The sequence below is a fragment of the Phyllobates terribilis genome, unplaced genomic scaffold (genome assembly GCF_046119375.1).
Source record: "Phyllobates terribilis strain yellow unplaced genomic scaffold, ASM4611937v1 Scaffold_4__5_contigs__length_816908805, whole genome shotgun sequence".
Lineage (NCBI taxonomy): Eukaryota > Metazoa > Chordata > Amphibia > Anura > Dendrobatidae > Phyllobates > Phyllobates terribilis.
Window position 1 is genome coordinate 426,222,571 of NW_027362764.1, and position 17,386 is coordinate 426,239,956.

Below are 17,386 nucleotides of genomic sequence, written 5' to 3' on the forward strand. Positions count from 1 at the left end.
AAAAGGGCACAGAATTTCAGGAAAAGAACCTCTAGCCAACCATTAAGCATGTGGGTGGATCAAACATGCTTTGGGGTTATGCCAATGGCATGAGGAACATTTCACGAGTAGAGGGAAGAAAGGATTAAATGAAATTTCAACAAATTTTTGGTGCAAACATAACACCATCTGTAAGAAAAGCTGAAGCTGAAAAGAGGATGGCTTGTACAAATGAATAATGATTAGTGATGAGTGAGCACTAAAATTCTCGGGTACTCCTTGCTGGAGTCGAGCAGATTGGAATGATCGAGTGCTCGATCCAAGCAATGAGCCCAATGTAAGTCTTTGGGAAATGGGCTATGTTCACACATAGTGCTTTTGATGTGTTTTTGCACTTTTGCATTGCTTTCAACGGTGAAAAATACATTTACCAGTAAATGTCATTTTAACATTTTACTACCTTATCTTCCCATGTGGTGTGCGAGACATGATCAGACACATCCTGTTTCATTTATGAAGGAGGAACTCTGAAAGTCACAAAGCTTATTTTTATACGACCATTAGGTGGACCTTACTATTCTTAGAGGGCCAGCAGTCTGCCCTTTACTATTGTTAGAGGACCATCAGCCGGCTATGCTTTGTTGTTTCCATTATTAAAGAGTGGGTCTCCTATAGTGTTATTGCATATGCAGTGACTGCAAGGGCTGCCAAAAATATGGACGCACCCCAATACCCCTTTGAAGAGACAGAGAGGAGGGCCTCAGTAAAAAAAATGTTCCCATTATAACGGAGTGTGTCTCCTATAGAGGTAATGTCCATACAGTGACTGCAAGGGCTGCTTAAATTTGGGAAATACCCCAATACCAATTTGAAGACTTATAGAGGTGGGCCTCAGTACAACAAGTTCCCATTAGAAAGGAGCGGTTCTACTATACAGTTATTGAGTATGCAGAAGAAATTATAATGGAGAATTGTGATGTAAGATTAAAAGAATATATGATAGATAGTTCATCATCAGAAGATTTGATAAATGAAAACATTGTTGAACCAGAGATCTTTGAAGAAGTGATGCCTCCTCAAGATAACCGCTTAATATCTCTGACGCGTCTTTTGAAGATGTATTTGACAGCATTGAGCAGAATGCATCTCCAAAACTTCCTGATATTTGCTTTATAGTTAATACAGGTTGCATAAGTAAAATGAACAGTATGATCATTGGTCTGAAACTTCTGGTGATGATATTGAATATATACGTTAATATACAGAACCTCTCTCACATCAAAAAGATTTCCAGGAAGATATTCCTGAAACTCCCAGATTATTACCAGAGGAAGTGAAACATCTTCAGGAACTGACTCCCACAAATAGGACAAAAACGTCCTTTAGAAAGCACTTTGGTTCAAATATCGTCTATATGAAGCTGATGAAAATATGTTAAGGCATCTAAAGGATTTTGAATACAACTGTAGTAGAGAGCCATGAACCATCAGGAGAATTCTTGCAGAATATGCCAGAGATGAGGAAAGATTGCCATCTGCTGGCCAGGCGAAATCAAGCAGAAATCAAGCAAAATTCTTGGAGAACAGGAGAAGTCCCAGAAGACTGGAGAAGAGCAAATGTTGTTCCTATCTTCAAAAAGGGGAAGAAGGTGGACCCAGGGAACTATAGGCCGGTGAGTCTGACTTCTATACCAGGAAAGATCTTTGAACAAATTATTAAACAACATGTATGTAAGTACCTGGATAAGAATGAAGTGATTAACCAGAGTCAGCATGGGTTTATAACTAACAAGTCATGTCAGACTAACTTAATTTCCTTCTATGACAGAATCACTGACTGGGTGGATCAGGGAAATGCTGTAGATATAGTATATCTTGACTTCAGCAAAGCATTTGACAAAGTATCTCACACCATCCTTATTGAAAAAATGACCAAGTATGCAATGGACCAGGCAACTGTTAGGTGGATTCATAACTGGCTTAGTGATCGGACTCAAAGGGTGATTGTAAATGGCTTCACATCCAGCTGGATGAATGTCTCAAGTGGGGTACCACAGGGCTCCGTCCTGGGACCTGTATTGTTCAACATCTTTATCAATGATTTAGATGAAGGAATTGAGGGTAAACTGATTAAATTTGCTGATGACACAAAGCTAGGAGGGATAGCTAATACTAGAGAAGAGAGAGAGAGGATTCAAAAAGACCTAAATAAACTGGAGCAGTGGGCAGCAACCAACAGAATGGTTTTTAACAGGGAAAAATGCAAAGTACTACATCTGGGCAATAAAAATGAAAAAAGCATATACAGAATGGGAGGAATAGAGCTAAGCAACAGTACATGTGAAAAAGATTTAGGTATACTAATAGATCATAGACTGAACATGAGTCAACAGTGTGATGCAGCAGCAAAAAAGGCAAATACAATTCTGGGATGTATTAACAGAAGCATACAGTCTAGATCACGTGAAGTCATTATTGGTCTTTACTCCTCTTTGGTCAGACCTCATCTGGAATACTGTGTACAGTTTTGGGCACCACATTTTAAAAAAGACATAGACAAACTGGAGCAAGTTCAGAGAAGAGCGACCAGAATGGTGACTGGTCTGCAAACCATGTCCTATGAGGAACGGTTGCAGGATTTGGGAATGTTTAGCTTGCAAAAAAGAAGACTGAGAGGAGACTTAATAGCTGTCTACAAATATGTCAAGGGCTGTCACATTGTAGAAGGATCATCTTTATTCTCATTTGCACAAGGAAAGACTAGAAGCAATGGGATGAAACTAAATGGGAGGAGACACAGATTAGATATTAGAAAAAACTTTTTGACAGTTAGGGTGATTAATGAGTGGAACAGGCTGCCACGAGAGGTGGTGAGTTCCCCTTCAATGGACGTCTTCAAACAGAGGCTGGACAGACATCTGTCTGAGATGATTTAGTGAATCCTGCTTTGAGCAGGGGGTTGGACCAGATGACCCAGGAGGTCCCTTCCAACTCTACCATTCTATGAGAACCAAGTTGCGCTAGAAGAGTTGAAGGGAGAACAAATTCAGATGCCGGACCTGATTAGGTGGCCACCCAGGAAGGATTTCCTGGATATAAAAGTCCAGTAGGTAAATACATAGGCAGATTTGGCACCAGGCTGCAGAGTGGAGCAGACCTGCTCCAGAGGGACCGCAGAGCCCAGTGCAACAGGCCTCAGCTGGAGGCCTGCGTTGCACCAGAGTCGGACACTGCCTGAGAAGCTCCGGACTCCTTACAGAAGCACTCTGAGTCCTGCGCATGTTGGTCAGAGTCAGGACCTGCGCCACATACTGAGTAAGTTCCCGGGACCCATCGCCCTGTCAAGAGCCGAGGTCTGGATCCCCTTACCCCAAGGGTGAGAGACTACCATTGACGGTCAAGCCGAGAAGAGCTGGGAGAGGACTGCAACAGGAGAGATGTGCCAGCAACAGCGGAGGAATCGCGCAAGCGAACAGAGCCATCACTTTCAACTCTCACCTGCGATACTGGGGACCGTAGGGATTAGTATTTGCGGTTTGGTGGGGGACGATTAGTGCGTGGGAGGCTAAACGGGATTTGATAGACTTTATCCGAAAGAGACTTTCAGCCTTGCGTGAAGATCCAGTGACCCTCGCTAGAGCCATAAAGATAACTCACGTGGTGACTCCCACGACTGGGTGCATCACACTTTTGCAAAGAACTTTACCGTTATTCACTGAAACTATTTATTTTTGCTTTTCCAAGTTGCTGTTTATTATCCCTGTTACTAACCCCCTTGCATATCACTTGTTATACATATAAAGTGGTTTTATCAATCCCTGACTGTTCCCGCCTTCTGTCTCTGTGTGTTGCATTCTGGCACCTGTGTTACACAACATCAAGACAAATCATGGTAATATTGCTGTAACTAGAAATAATAAAGATCCTGAATGTGCTACAAGAACAGTCCACAAAGAGATTTCTATGTTTGACTTGAACCAAGTCTTCTCTGGTAACAGAACAGTGTCAGATGATCTTACTCAGAACACTGAAATGTAAGGTTTACTTGTAATTTAAAGGAGATTTTATAAAAGTCGTCAAAAGAAAAGTACAAATATGGACCTCGTTTTTAGACTACTGTAAGTTCGACTCCAGGAGGATTCCTAGATGTTCACATTCTACAATGAAGTGTAGAAATCCTCTGCTTATCACTGTGCATTGCCCATACCGCAGGACAGTCTTTAGGAGACCTAACAGCAGATACTCAAGCGTAATTCAATACTTCACCCTACTATGAGGATGAATTATGGGATGAACCGGTTACCTATTCAAGGACTATAAGAAAACTCGAAGATATTCTCCCTTTCATTTCAGTCGATTAAGGTATGAATCGCCATCAGACAAATCAAGTTCAAATTCTGACATCTCATGCTTAATAAGTGTGTACAATCCAATCTCTTAATTTGAGTAATGTTGGCTTCGGTAATGCTGCAGAAGATACAACTTCAGCCAATCAGCTAGCAGAGGAGGGTGGTCAGCAGGCAAGAACATCTGTACCAGTTTCCTCCAAGTTACAATCTGTTAAGAACATTATATCAGATCTGTGTACGAGTCTGCACTCAAGGTTACAGAATGTTTCAAGAGAGACTGAGCAAAAAATTTCTTTTTACATATACAGTTATTGTGTATGCAGTGACTGCATTGGCTGCCTAAATGTGGGAAATACCCCCAATACTAATTTAAAGACACATAGAGGAAGGCCTCCGTAGCAACAACATATTCCCATTAGAAAGGAGCGGTTCTGCTATACAGTTATTGCCTATGCAGTGAATGCAATGCCAAAAATTGAAACCCACTTGAATTCTCCTTGGAAGAGATGTAGAGGAGGGCCTCATGAAAAATATGTTCCCAGCAGATCCGGGTAGGTTTTGAGAAACCGCTGAACCACGAGGTTAAGCACATGGGCCAGGAATGGTACGTGTGTGAGCTCGCCTCGCTTCAGAGCCGCCACCAGGTTCCAGCCATTGTCACGCATGACCATGCCGGGCTGTAGGTTCAGTGGTGTAAGCCACAGATCTGCCTGCTCTTTCAGAGCTGTCCACAACTCTTCAGCATTATGCGGTTTGTCAGCTAAGCATTTTAGCTTTAGCACAGTCTGTTGTTGCTTGGCCGAGGCAGTGCTGCAGTGCTTTCAGCTTGTGACTGATGTGATCATTCAAGAGATGGAGGCTGAAGAGGAGGAGGTACATGAGCTGAAGAATGTGGGGGCAACCCTGATTGACCCAGGGCTTGCAATCCTCGTTGTCGGGAGGACGTGCTCCGTTCCTAGGTCCGACCGGCTCCCGGCTGCCACTATATTAACTTGTTCATGTGTCATTGGTCAGGTGGACTTTCCCAGTAACTGCGTTGTTGAAGGCATGGCTCATGTTGTGGGACACGTGCCTTGCACACCGGGAGAAATAGTGGCGGCTGGGACCAAGTATTGAGGGACGGCCGCCGCCATCAGGTTGCAGAAAGCTTTCGTCAAATCAAGCCTAAAAAGCAACATTTCGAGTGAAAGCATTCATGAAATGTGTGAGTTTAGTAGTGTGCCCTGTGGGGTGTTGGCTGCGTATTTGCGCTCGCGTTCCAAGGACTTGATTAGGGACAACTGAACGCTGCACTGAGACAAGAACGTGGACGTGGTAGCTGATGGTGCTAGCTGAAAATGTGCAATGACAGGTGCAGGGAAGGAGGCATCATTGTAAGCACCATGGACAGGGGATTGGCATGCACGCACAACAGTGGAACAAGCAGTAGTGTCACCTGCAGATATTGTTTCTGGACCCTGGTGTTCTGCCCACTTAGTCGGGTGCTTTGCTGTCATGTGCCTGATTATGCTGGTGGTGGTCAGGCTGGTAGTTTTGCTACCTTGACTGATGCTGGCCTGTCAGATGGTGCAAATGCCCTTTTGGGGGTTATCTGCATAGTCTTTAAAAAATAACCAGACTCGGGAAGACCTAACAGTTGTACTGGCAACTTCCGTCATGTTGGCGTTACGAGGAACACTTTCCCAACTTGTGTCTGTGGCCACAACACTGCGTGTTCCTGCCTGTTGTTGTGATACTCCTCCCTCCCCCTGTGTGCTGCTGTCCTCACTCTGCATGTCACCTTGCTAGGTTTGGTCAGTGACTTCATCGTCCACCACCTCGTCTTCCACTTCCACACCCTTGTCCTCCTCCTGACTTACTGTCAATTGTGTCTCATCATCATCCACCTTTTGCGACAGTAATTGCACTTTTCCACTGTTGCCTTCATGTGACCGTGGCTGCTCAAATATTTGGGCATTGCTAAACGCATTCTTCTATTGCCCAAATTGAAGCTGGCCGGGCAAGATGCCCGAATCTGTAAATGGAAACATGAACAGGCCTTCGGAGTGTCCACGTGTGGGATCAGTTGTCTCCGGGCACTCGGCATGGTGGAAGGAAGGAGGATGAGGGTAAGAAATATCCAGACTCACGGCTACTGAGACTTGAACATGTGGAAGACAGGGTGGTGGTGGTGGAGGTGGCAAAGTGACTGGAAGCATTATCTTCTATCCAACCAACAACCTTTTGACACTGCTATGGGTTTAATAGTGGTGTGCTGCGGTCCCCTAGTAATTGGGACAGGAAGATTGGGCGACAAGATGTGCGTGCTTGTTGTGGCACAATTTCAACCTGTCCTCAGCCTCGGCCTCTGCGTGCACCATCAGCATTATGTCCACTTCCCCATCCTTTGCCACGTTCTTTGCCCATTTTAAATGAAGGATAATATTTTCCACGTTCCCTACAAATGGCTGAATTTATACCGCAGTTATATGCAATACGTCTGACGGACACCCAATAAATAGCGGCCCTGTAGTTTACTATTTTTGGCAGTGACCATGTGTGAATAGCTTCACTGACACACTGCAACAAACTCTGAATGGAGGACAATATTTTCCATGTTCACTACAAATGGCTGTATTTCTACCGCAGTTATATGTGATACGACTGACAGACATGCACGGTTTTAAATAGTGGCCCTATAGTTTACTATTCTTGGCAGCGACCATGTATGAATAGCTTCACTGATACACTGCTACAAACTCTAAATGGAGGACAATATTTTCCACGTTCACTACAAATTTGTGGATTTTTATCGTTGTAATATGGGATCACGTCTGATGATGGAAAAGATCTGTCTGTATTCTGCAATGCTAACAAGCAAATGGAACACTAAAATGGTGTACTCTGTATTGCTTTTTAAGCAAATAATCAGGATTAAGATAAAAAGAAAATTAGCCCTGGCCCCAGATATCTGGCGCTATGTCTACGGATATCTGTACCAGCAGCAGTAGACAGAACGTGCAATGCATCCTCTTGTGCTGTATACACTGCTACAAACCCTGGCTGCCTGCCTAATTCCTGCTATCACCACTGAATATAAGCAGCTGGATTATTCCTCAGGACTGTTAGTTCAGATGGATATATAGATATGTTGTGGAATATCTATATTAACTAATAAACAAGCAAATATCTCCCTCACTCAGCAGCAGCTCTCCCTACTCTGCCTGTTTCCAGGTTAGACTGTGACGAGCATAGGGACACCTTATATAGACCCGATGACGCTATGTGGCCAGCCAATCACTGTAATGCCAACAATCTAAAGAACGCCAAATATGCAGGGCGGGGACCCAAGTTCCCACTCGAGCAACACGGAAATACTTGCCAAGCGCCGAGCTTGTCGTGCACTGTGATGCTCGGGTGAGTACAGAGTAGTGGGGAGTATGCTCGCTGATCACGTAAAATGATTCTAAACATGCGTCAAAATCCACAATAGACTACCTCAAAAGGAGCAAGCTGAAAGTTTAACAATGGCCCTCACAGTCCCCTGATCTGAACATCATTGAAAATCTGTCACTAGAACTCAAGATGCATGCAGACTACCAGCTTTAAAGCACACCCGCTACACTGAGTAAAATTTCAGCATATAAATCTTTTGTGGTAATTGTGTGGTCCAGACACCAGTCCACATTTCAGAATCTATATACTTTCTGCTAATAAGTTGTCCAAACACCAGTCCAAATTTCAGCATTTAAATCTTTTGTGCTAATTGTGTGGTCCAGACATCAGTCCACATTGCACAATCTAAATCCTCTGTGCTAATAGTGTGGACCAGACACTAGTGCACATTTCAGCATATGAATCTTTTGTGCTAATTGTGTGGTCCAGACAGCAGTCCACATTTCAGCATCTAAATCCATTAAGCTAATAGTGTTGTCCAGACAGCAGTCCAAATTTCAGCATTTAAATTCTTTCTGCTAATAGTGTGGTCCAGACACCAGTGCACATTTCAGCATAAGAATCTTTTGTGCTAATTGTGTGGTCCAGACACCAGTCCACATTTCAGCATCTAAATCCATTAAGCTAGTAGTGTTGTCCAGACACCAGTCCAAATTTCAGCATTTAAATTCTTTCTGCTAATTGTGCGGTCCAGACACCAGTCCAAATTTCAGAATCTAAATCCTTTGTGCTAATAGTGTGGTCAAGACACCAGTCCAAATTTTAGAATTTAAATTCTTTTTGCTAGTAGCGTGGTCCAGACACCAGTCCACATTTCAGAATCTCAATCCTTTCTGCTTATAGTGTGGTCCAGACACCATTCCAAATTTCAGCATTTAAATCTTTTGTGCTAATTGTGTGGTCCAGACATCAGTCCACATTGCAAAATCTAAATACTTTGTGCTAATAGTGTGGTCCAGACACCAGTGCACATTTCAGCATATTAATCTTTTGTGCTAATTGTGTGGTCCAGACACCAGTCCACATTTCAGCATCTAAATCCATTAAGCCAATAGTGTGGTCCAGACACTAGTCCAAATTTCAGCATTTAAATTCTTTCTGCTAATTGTGTGGTCCAGACACCAGTCCACATTTCTGAATCTAAATCCTTTGTGCTAATAGAGTGGTCCAGACACCAGTCCACATTTCAGAATCTAAATCCTTTGTGCTAATATTGTGGTCCAGACACCAGTCCACATTTCAGAATCTATATCCTTTCTGCTAATAGTGTGGTCCAGACACCAGTCCAAATTTCAGCATTTAAATCTTTTGTGCTAATTGTGTGGTCCAGACATCAGTCCACATTGCAAAATCTAAATCCTCTGTGCTAATAGTGTGGTCCACACACCAGTGCACATTTCAGCATATGAATCTTTTGTGCTAATTGTGTGGTCCAGACACCAGTCCACATTTCAGCATCTAAATCCATTAAGCTAATAGTGCAGTCCAGCCACAATATTTCAGCAAATAAATAGTGGTTGTTAATTTAGTGACAGGTGACTGACAGATGTGGGCCTAGAGTTGTGAAACAGCTGGTTAAAAGATGGGAAGGACACAGGGCACTGGGTGACTCTGGTGACTGTGGGGGCAGGCAGGGAAGAGGTTGCTCCACAAGCCTTGGAATCCTAAAGACTTGTGGGACAAACCTCTGTATCTAATACTTCCTCTTCTGCTTCTGCATCATCCATCTCCTCTAGGGCTTCCACCTGCACCCTCAACCTCGGCCTTAATGAGACACGCGTTCCAACAATGCAGAGAGAATCTCCCCCACCTCCTACTACGCAGCTAGGGCTCACCGCAATCAGGCAGTGTTTAAATTAATATGCCTTGGAGATCGCAGTCATACAGCTCTAGACTTGTGGACAGCTATCCAGGCCAAGTTTGAGCAATGGCTATCTCCACTGAACCTGAAGCAAGGGAAGGACATAACGATGTGAACCTGGTGATGGCCCTACACCTGGGAAACCTCACACACGTGCCTTGCATGGCTCATATCCTCAACCTGGTGGTACAGCAATTCAGAAAGCATGGTTACTGTTTTCTTACTTCCATGGTTCGCACCCCACGGGTCATTAATTTTGCATTGATACAGTCGTCTTTCAGCCTAGAGGTTACCCAGTTGATATCTGATGTGCCGACAAGAATTCCACTCTGCACATGATGCAGCGACTGTGGCTGCAGCGACAAGCCCTGGTGCAGTATGTAATTTTGCATAGCCCGAGCCAACACAGTACAGACGTGGTGCAAATCATGCTTGCTGAGTGTACACAGATGAAGGACTTCTGCACCCTTCTGCACAGTTTCAAAATTTCTACTGAGATGGTTAGTGCTGACAATGCCCTCATCAGCATAACTGTTCCAGTCATCTACATGCTGGAGCACACTTTAAATAGTCTAGAGGAAGAGGAGGAAGCAGAGGAGAATGCGGAAGGGATAACAATATCTCTAAGTTTTGGACTGTCGTCGTACCAGCAGGTGCAATGGGAGGGTGGATTACAGCCATTGAGCAGGGCTCATAGTTAGTACAAGACAAACTGTTAGTGAGGGTGCAGGAGCCGTGGAACAAATGGAGAAGGACTAGGAGGAAGAGGTGATGGGCGCGCAACAGTCAGGAGATGAAGAGGATAATGATCCCCTCTCTGTTGTCTGTGGTTGGCAGGAGGGGATGGAGGAAGCAAGCTTGAGTATTATCCCGCCACCAACACATCATGGACTTGGACCTCATGGAAACACCCAACACATGAGCACCTTCGTGCTGCACTAACTGCAACATGATGCTCATATTGTTAGGGTTAGAAATAGTGCTGACTACCGGGTTGCCACTCTGTTAGATCCATCGTACAAGAGTAAATTTTGCCAGATGCTTCTCTCCCTGGAAAGGGACACACACATGCTGGAGTATCGAAACACGCTTGAAGACAATCTTAAGAGTGGTGTTCCCCAAGACAGCAGTGAAGCACACAGTGTGCATCACAGTTCTAGACTTCCAAGCCCTGGAATGTCGACTCATCAATGCAAAAATATTAGCAGCTGCAGTATAAAAAGAAGCAATTGGTAGAAGCAATTTCTGTAAGTCGTTTCACACATTTTTTAGAACAGCCCATGCACCAGCAACACAGAGTACAAGCCTGACATGTGGTGAACGACTGGAGAGAATGGTGCAGGAGTATCTCAAGCTCAAAATCAATGCCATCAGGGGGGTTTTGACCCTTTTGCATTTTGGTCTTCAAAAATTAAAGTGTGGCCTGAGCTCGCCTGTCACGCCTTGGAGGTTTTGTCATGCCCTGCAGCTAGTGCTCTCTCAGAATGTGTCTTCAGCACTGCTGGTGGTGTCCTGACAGATAAGCGCATCCGGCTGTCCCCTGAAAGTGTAGACCAACTAACTTTCATCAAGATGAACAAGTTATGGATCTCCAATGACAGTTTCACCACAGTCACAGACCGGGCAGACAATCTGATGGTGTCGTTTTTATTGTGATATTATTAACATTTTTTTGAAATGTGGAGACTCCTAGTTGGGTCTCTATCTGGTGGGTTGCCTGTAGTGGAAGGGGTGTCAGAACCCCATTATACTATTTCTACTCTGAGGAAATTGATGCCACTTTAGTGGTGTCTGCCCCTATTTTTTGGAAATGTTTGGTCTCCAAGTTGGGTCTCCTTCATGTGTGTTGCCTGTAGCAGTAGGGCTCCCAGACCGGCAGGCCTGTACTTACTTTCAGTCAACTACCTGTGTTACTATCCTTACATTTTTCTAACAATAGTAGGCTACGAAGCTGATATTTGTTCCACCTAAGTGTGGCTAAGCTGAAAAACAATTTGAGCTGTTGCATGAGGTATTAGGGCTTCCAGTACAGTAGGTCTACGTTGGTCTCTCACCTACGTCGTCTTAATTTAAACCTAAAGTCAAAGCTGTAAATGCTGTCCCAGACTCTGATATCTCATGGGCGTTGGCTAACTGCTGCTGTGTCATTATAATATTTTTACTGTGGGTCAATTGATGCCACTTTTCCTGATGTCAGCCCCTAATTTTTGGAAATGTTTGTACTCAAGTTGAATCTCCTTCATGTGTGTTGCAAGAATTTGGCACGGCTCTCAGTGAACCAGGCCTACACTTTTTCACTCAACCACCTGATACTGATCAATGTTTAAGCCAGAAATGCTTGTCCAAGCCCTGTCCCAGGCCCTGTCCCATGCATCCATGCTACGCAATTGTACTATTTGTACTATTGGTCATCTGATGCCACTTTTCCTTGTGTCTGCTCCTATTTTGAGCTGTGTTCGCAGCTTTTGGTCCCCCCTGAAAGTGTTGTCTATGCTTATGGTTTTGCCTCCCACTGAATTCATTGGGGTTTGGATATGTTCGGCGAACTGTTTGGCAAACAACGGGTTGTTCGCCAATCCAAACCGAACTGAACCTTGAAAGGTTCGCTTATCTCTAGTAAGGTGTTCTTTTTCTTATAAGCTTCTTTGCATTGTCTGTAAATAAACTGTTGCTTGGCATTGCCAAAAAGCTCTATTTTTGTTTCATTTGTCCACAGAATATTTCCCCAGAAGGATTGTGATTTGTCACAGTACTCTTTGGCAAGGATCAGTCGTTTCTTTTTATGTCTTTTCTTCAGATATGATTTCTTCCTTGGCCGTTGCCCATATAGCTCTGCTTGGCTTAGTGTGCAATGTATGATACTTGTTGAAACCATGATCCCAGACTTTTCCAGGTTGGCCTTAAGGTCTTTGGATGTTTGACGTGGTGTTTTTTCCACCAATCGCACGAACCTTCGAAGACATCTCTTGTCAATTTTCCTCTTTCCCCCACATCCAGGGAGGTTTTTGATGGTTCCATACTTGGAAAACTTCTTAATAACATTATGCACTGTTGAAACTGGGATACCAAGGTCTTTGCAGATGGCCTTATACCCTATGGAAGTCTTGTGTTTGCTAATAGCAGTTCTGTTGTCCCCAGACAGCTCTTTTGTCTTCACCATTGTGACAAAGGAACAGGTCCTACCATGTGGCTTTTTAAAACACTGAAGTCATCATTCAATCATTAATTCATGTCACATGGGCACAGACAATCACAGGTGAATCTCTTTTGTGATTTACCACAAGCGAGTCAAAATGTGTTTCCATACTAAATTAGTGTAAAAAGTGCCAATACCTGTGACACAGCAAGCTTTCGGATTTTCTATTTTTCCTCCTTGTTTTTCGTTTTAAATTATTGTTTATCTTTTGCTTTTTTGCATTTAACACAAGTGCTCTATATAAAAAAAACTGTTTCACTTGATTAATTTTTTTCAGGAGATATTCAACATTATGTACTTAAAATTCATGGGTGCGAATAACGATGAGCAGGACTGTACACTTTCTGCTCAAATTCAACAAAATGCAGCAAGGTTGATTAAATGGCGCTTCACAGTAAAAATACAATTACCCAAAACAAATTGTGAAAGCAACCGGGGAGTTTTTTAAGATTAAGAAGTGGAATATTCTTTAACGGCCAAGTCAATCACCAGATCTGAACCCCATCGAGCATGCATTTCATATGCTTAAGACAAATCTTAAGGCAGAAAGACCCACAAACAAGCAACAACTGAAGCCAGCTATAGTAAAGGCCTGGCAGAGCATCAAAAAATAGGAAACACAGCATTCAGTGATGTCCATGGCTTCCAGACTTCAGGCAGCTATTTCCTGCAAAGGATTCTCTACAAAGTTTTAAAAATGTACATTTTATTTATGGTAACGTTAATTCGTTCAATTATTCTTTAGAGTTTGAAAATGAAGAGGCTTTGTAGAAAAATGTTTGCAATTCCTACAAAGAGGGACATAGCTACTGTATTTTCTTTTGTGTTAGTACTGTGACTATGGGGGGAACAAAAGAAAGATACTGTTACTTTGACTTTGTAGGACACCAAGGTGGGCACTATGGCTTTTTGGAGGTTTTTTAGGCATTGCGCTTTTATTTAGTAGTACAACTAATGTTTTCTTTCCCATTCGGTAATATTTCTACTGACGTTATGCATTTCATTCATTAAACTGATGCAAAAATGTTAGCATTTGGATATTTCACTAAGATTGTTAATTTTGAAAACACATCAATATTGATTTAGCATAATCATCTAACATTATACTTTGAATTGTCATAAATTGCTGTGAATACTGGTTGATATACTCCGGAAAACAATGAGTTATCACATGCTTTAAGATTGCTCTAACGGTATTTTTAAAGCCTGAAGTCAATATAATTTATTTGTGTTCTGTAGAATAACTTGTCACTATTCATTGCTCGTGAAAGTTCCATATTTATTGAAACTCAGATAGAAAATCCATATTAATGGTGTTTGGATTGAGTAATAATGCAAAAAGATAACATTTCTGAATTTTCATTTCGGAGCATGTATATGTAGATTAAAAATTCAGATCTATCAAAACAAAATTAGTTTTCTAATACATAGTATGAAGCTCTGAGAAGTGGATGAAACAATTTTTATAACTTGGAAAACAGGGTCATTCAAACATTTGACATTGAACAAATAAAGGAGTTTGATTCACTGACATAGCAGCTGATAGAAAGGTGCATAAAATCTTTTAGTACTAGTAGAAATAGTGCCTGGAGGTCAATAAAATTAAGAATTCAGGAAAATGCAGCAGTCATAAAGCTGTCAGTACAGTATAAAAGTTGGTAGTGGTTCAGGTAGTGTGATGAGAGTGGGGGGATACTTCCTTCACAGTAAGTAATTTGGATTCATATTTTATCCTTTTTTACTTTTCTAGTTTTAAAGTGAATATTGTCAGTTCCCGTGCATAAAAAAACATGATTTCTTATTCTTTGCTTAAGCTCAATAAGTGTAGCAAGTTACATTGGATTGTATAACATTATTAATATTATTATTATTATCACCACACATAATGTAGCACTGTTTTTCTTTAATATAGCATTGTATGTAAATAAAACCTATATACATATTTTGGTTGTCCAAAAATACTACTATCCGACAGTTTCCTTTCTATTAACAGTAAGATTATGTAGCATATGTAGCAATTTTACTGTACATTACACAATATATGAGTATATGCCTACCCTACTGTATACTGTAAAAACATTAGAAGACACAGATGAATTCTAAGACCTTTATAGAGTTTATTTAACTCAGATCCAATTAAGGTATATGTTATAGCACATCTTACACAGTACTAAAGTTTGCCCTCCACTCTTATATAAAGCCAGCAGCGGAATACTTAAAACAGTACATTGTGAACAAATTTGTATGAACAAGTACCATCTATATTGTGGCTTTCAGTATTAAATAAAGAAAATACACTTTATCAGTCACAATACCAGATTCACTGCCATTGCACCCCCCAAATAAAAGTCAAAATGCCTATGAACAGTAAAGGTTTGTTTACATTAATCAGTCATGTCCAGTTAGTTTTGTAATGCCGGAGCCAGACAAAACTGATGAAAAAGACGTCATGAACTTTGTGTGTTGGTCTGGTGTACATAGTTGGACAGAAAAAACCCAAGAGTAATTACAGTGGTGTGAAAAAGAGTTTGCCGCCTTCCTGACTTCTTAATCTGTTGTATGTTTGTTACATTTAAATGTTTCAGATCACAAAACAAATTTAAATATTAGACAAAGATAACACAAGTAAACACAAAATGCAGTTTTTAAATGAAGGTCTTTATTATAAAGGGAGAAAGAAATCCAAACCTACAGGGCCCTGTGTGAAAATGTGATTGCTTTCATAAAATTCCAAGGGATTCCAAACCAAAAACAGCCTCTACTGAGCACAAAAATATCACATTAAATAAGCAGTTCATTAAGCAGGTACATATATGTCAGTGCAGGCTCACTTGAACAGATTAAAGTCCTTTCTCCATGTGCAAACTTTATACACCAAAGGGGTACAGTCCTCCAAGTCTTGGCATCATCTTCAGCCTGCGCTCAAGCAGCTTCCAGTGCCAAACATGACTGTTCAACTTGAGGCACAGTTGACACTGAACAGGCTGCAGCTTACACACAGTTCTCTGCAGCTCCTACAAACAGGCTGCTCAGCTTTCCCAGCTGAACCATGTAGTCTCCATTCAGAGAGAGACCCCAGCACGTCTCTTTTTCAGCTACAGCTCACATTTTGACTGGACATTCACTAGCTTCAGCATATTTTGCTCCATCCAACAGACTGACACACCTAGTGAACACAGGCCCTGTTTCTTAGCCAAAGCAACTCAGGTGCATCTAATCAAGACCTGCAGTGCTAGGATTTAGCCCTGCAGGGCATGCAAGGTCCATATGCTCAAGCTAGCACATGTCCAGGCCCATTTGAAGTTCGCCAATGACCATCTGTTTGATCCAGAGGAGGCATGGGAGAAGGTTATGTGGTCAAATGAAACCAACATAGAACTTTTTGGTATCAACTTCACTTGTTGTGTTTAGAGGAAGAAGAAGGATGAGTGCAACTCAAGGAACACCATCCCAACCATGAAGCGTGGTGGGGAAAACATCATACTTTGGAGGGTTTTTTTCTGCAAATGGGAGAAGCCGACTGCACTGTATTCAAGGGAGGATGGATGGGGTCATGTATCGTGAGATTTTGGCTCAATAAGAGACATTTCATGGTCCTGGAGTGGTCTAGACTGCCTCCAGACCTGAACCCAATAAAAAATCTTTGGAGGGAGTTGAAATTCAATATTGCTCAGCAACAGACCCAAAACCTGAAAGATCTGGAGAAGATCTGTATGGAGAAATTGGCCAACAATCCCTGCTGTAGTGTGTGTAAACTTGGTCAAGAACAACAGGAAACGTCTGACCTCTGTAATTGCAAACAAATATTTCTGTTCCAAATACTAAGGTAGGTTTTTCTTCTGTATCGAATACTTATTTCATGCAATAAAATGCTAATTATGTAAAATTCATACAATGTGACTTTCTGGATGTTTTTTTAGATTGTCTCTTACAGTTGAAGTGTACATATGATAAAAATTACAGACCTCTCCATTCTTTGTAGGAGGGAAAACTTTCAAAATCGGCAATATATCAAATACTTATTTTCCCCACTGTATATATATATATATATATATATATACATATATATATATATATATATATATATATATATACAGTACAGACCAAAAGTTTGGACACACCTTCTCATTTCAAAATTTTTCTGTATTTTCATGACTATGAAAATTGTACATTCACACTGAAGGCATCAAAACTATGAATTAACACATGTGGAATTATATACTTAACAAAAAAGTGTAAAAACAACTGAAAATATGGCTTATATTCTAGGTTCTTCAAAGTAGCCACCTTTTGCTTTGATGACTGCTTTGCACACTCTTGGCATTCTCTTGATGAGCTTTCTGCTACTTGGCAAAAATATGTGTTCTATAATAAATCGAGTGTGCATATTCCAAATTCGAAGTCACAGTTATTGTAACACGTTAGGAAATTTTGTTATGCATAAGTTTACCTTAATAAATTCAACACCTGGAAAGCATTGAATAATTTTGCACAGAACAAGTTTTACTTCAACAATAACCAGATCTACATCAAGGTTTTCAAAGTAAAAAGTGCATAAAAATGTAAT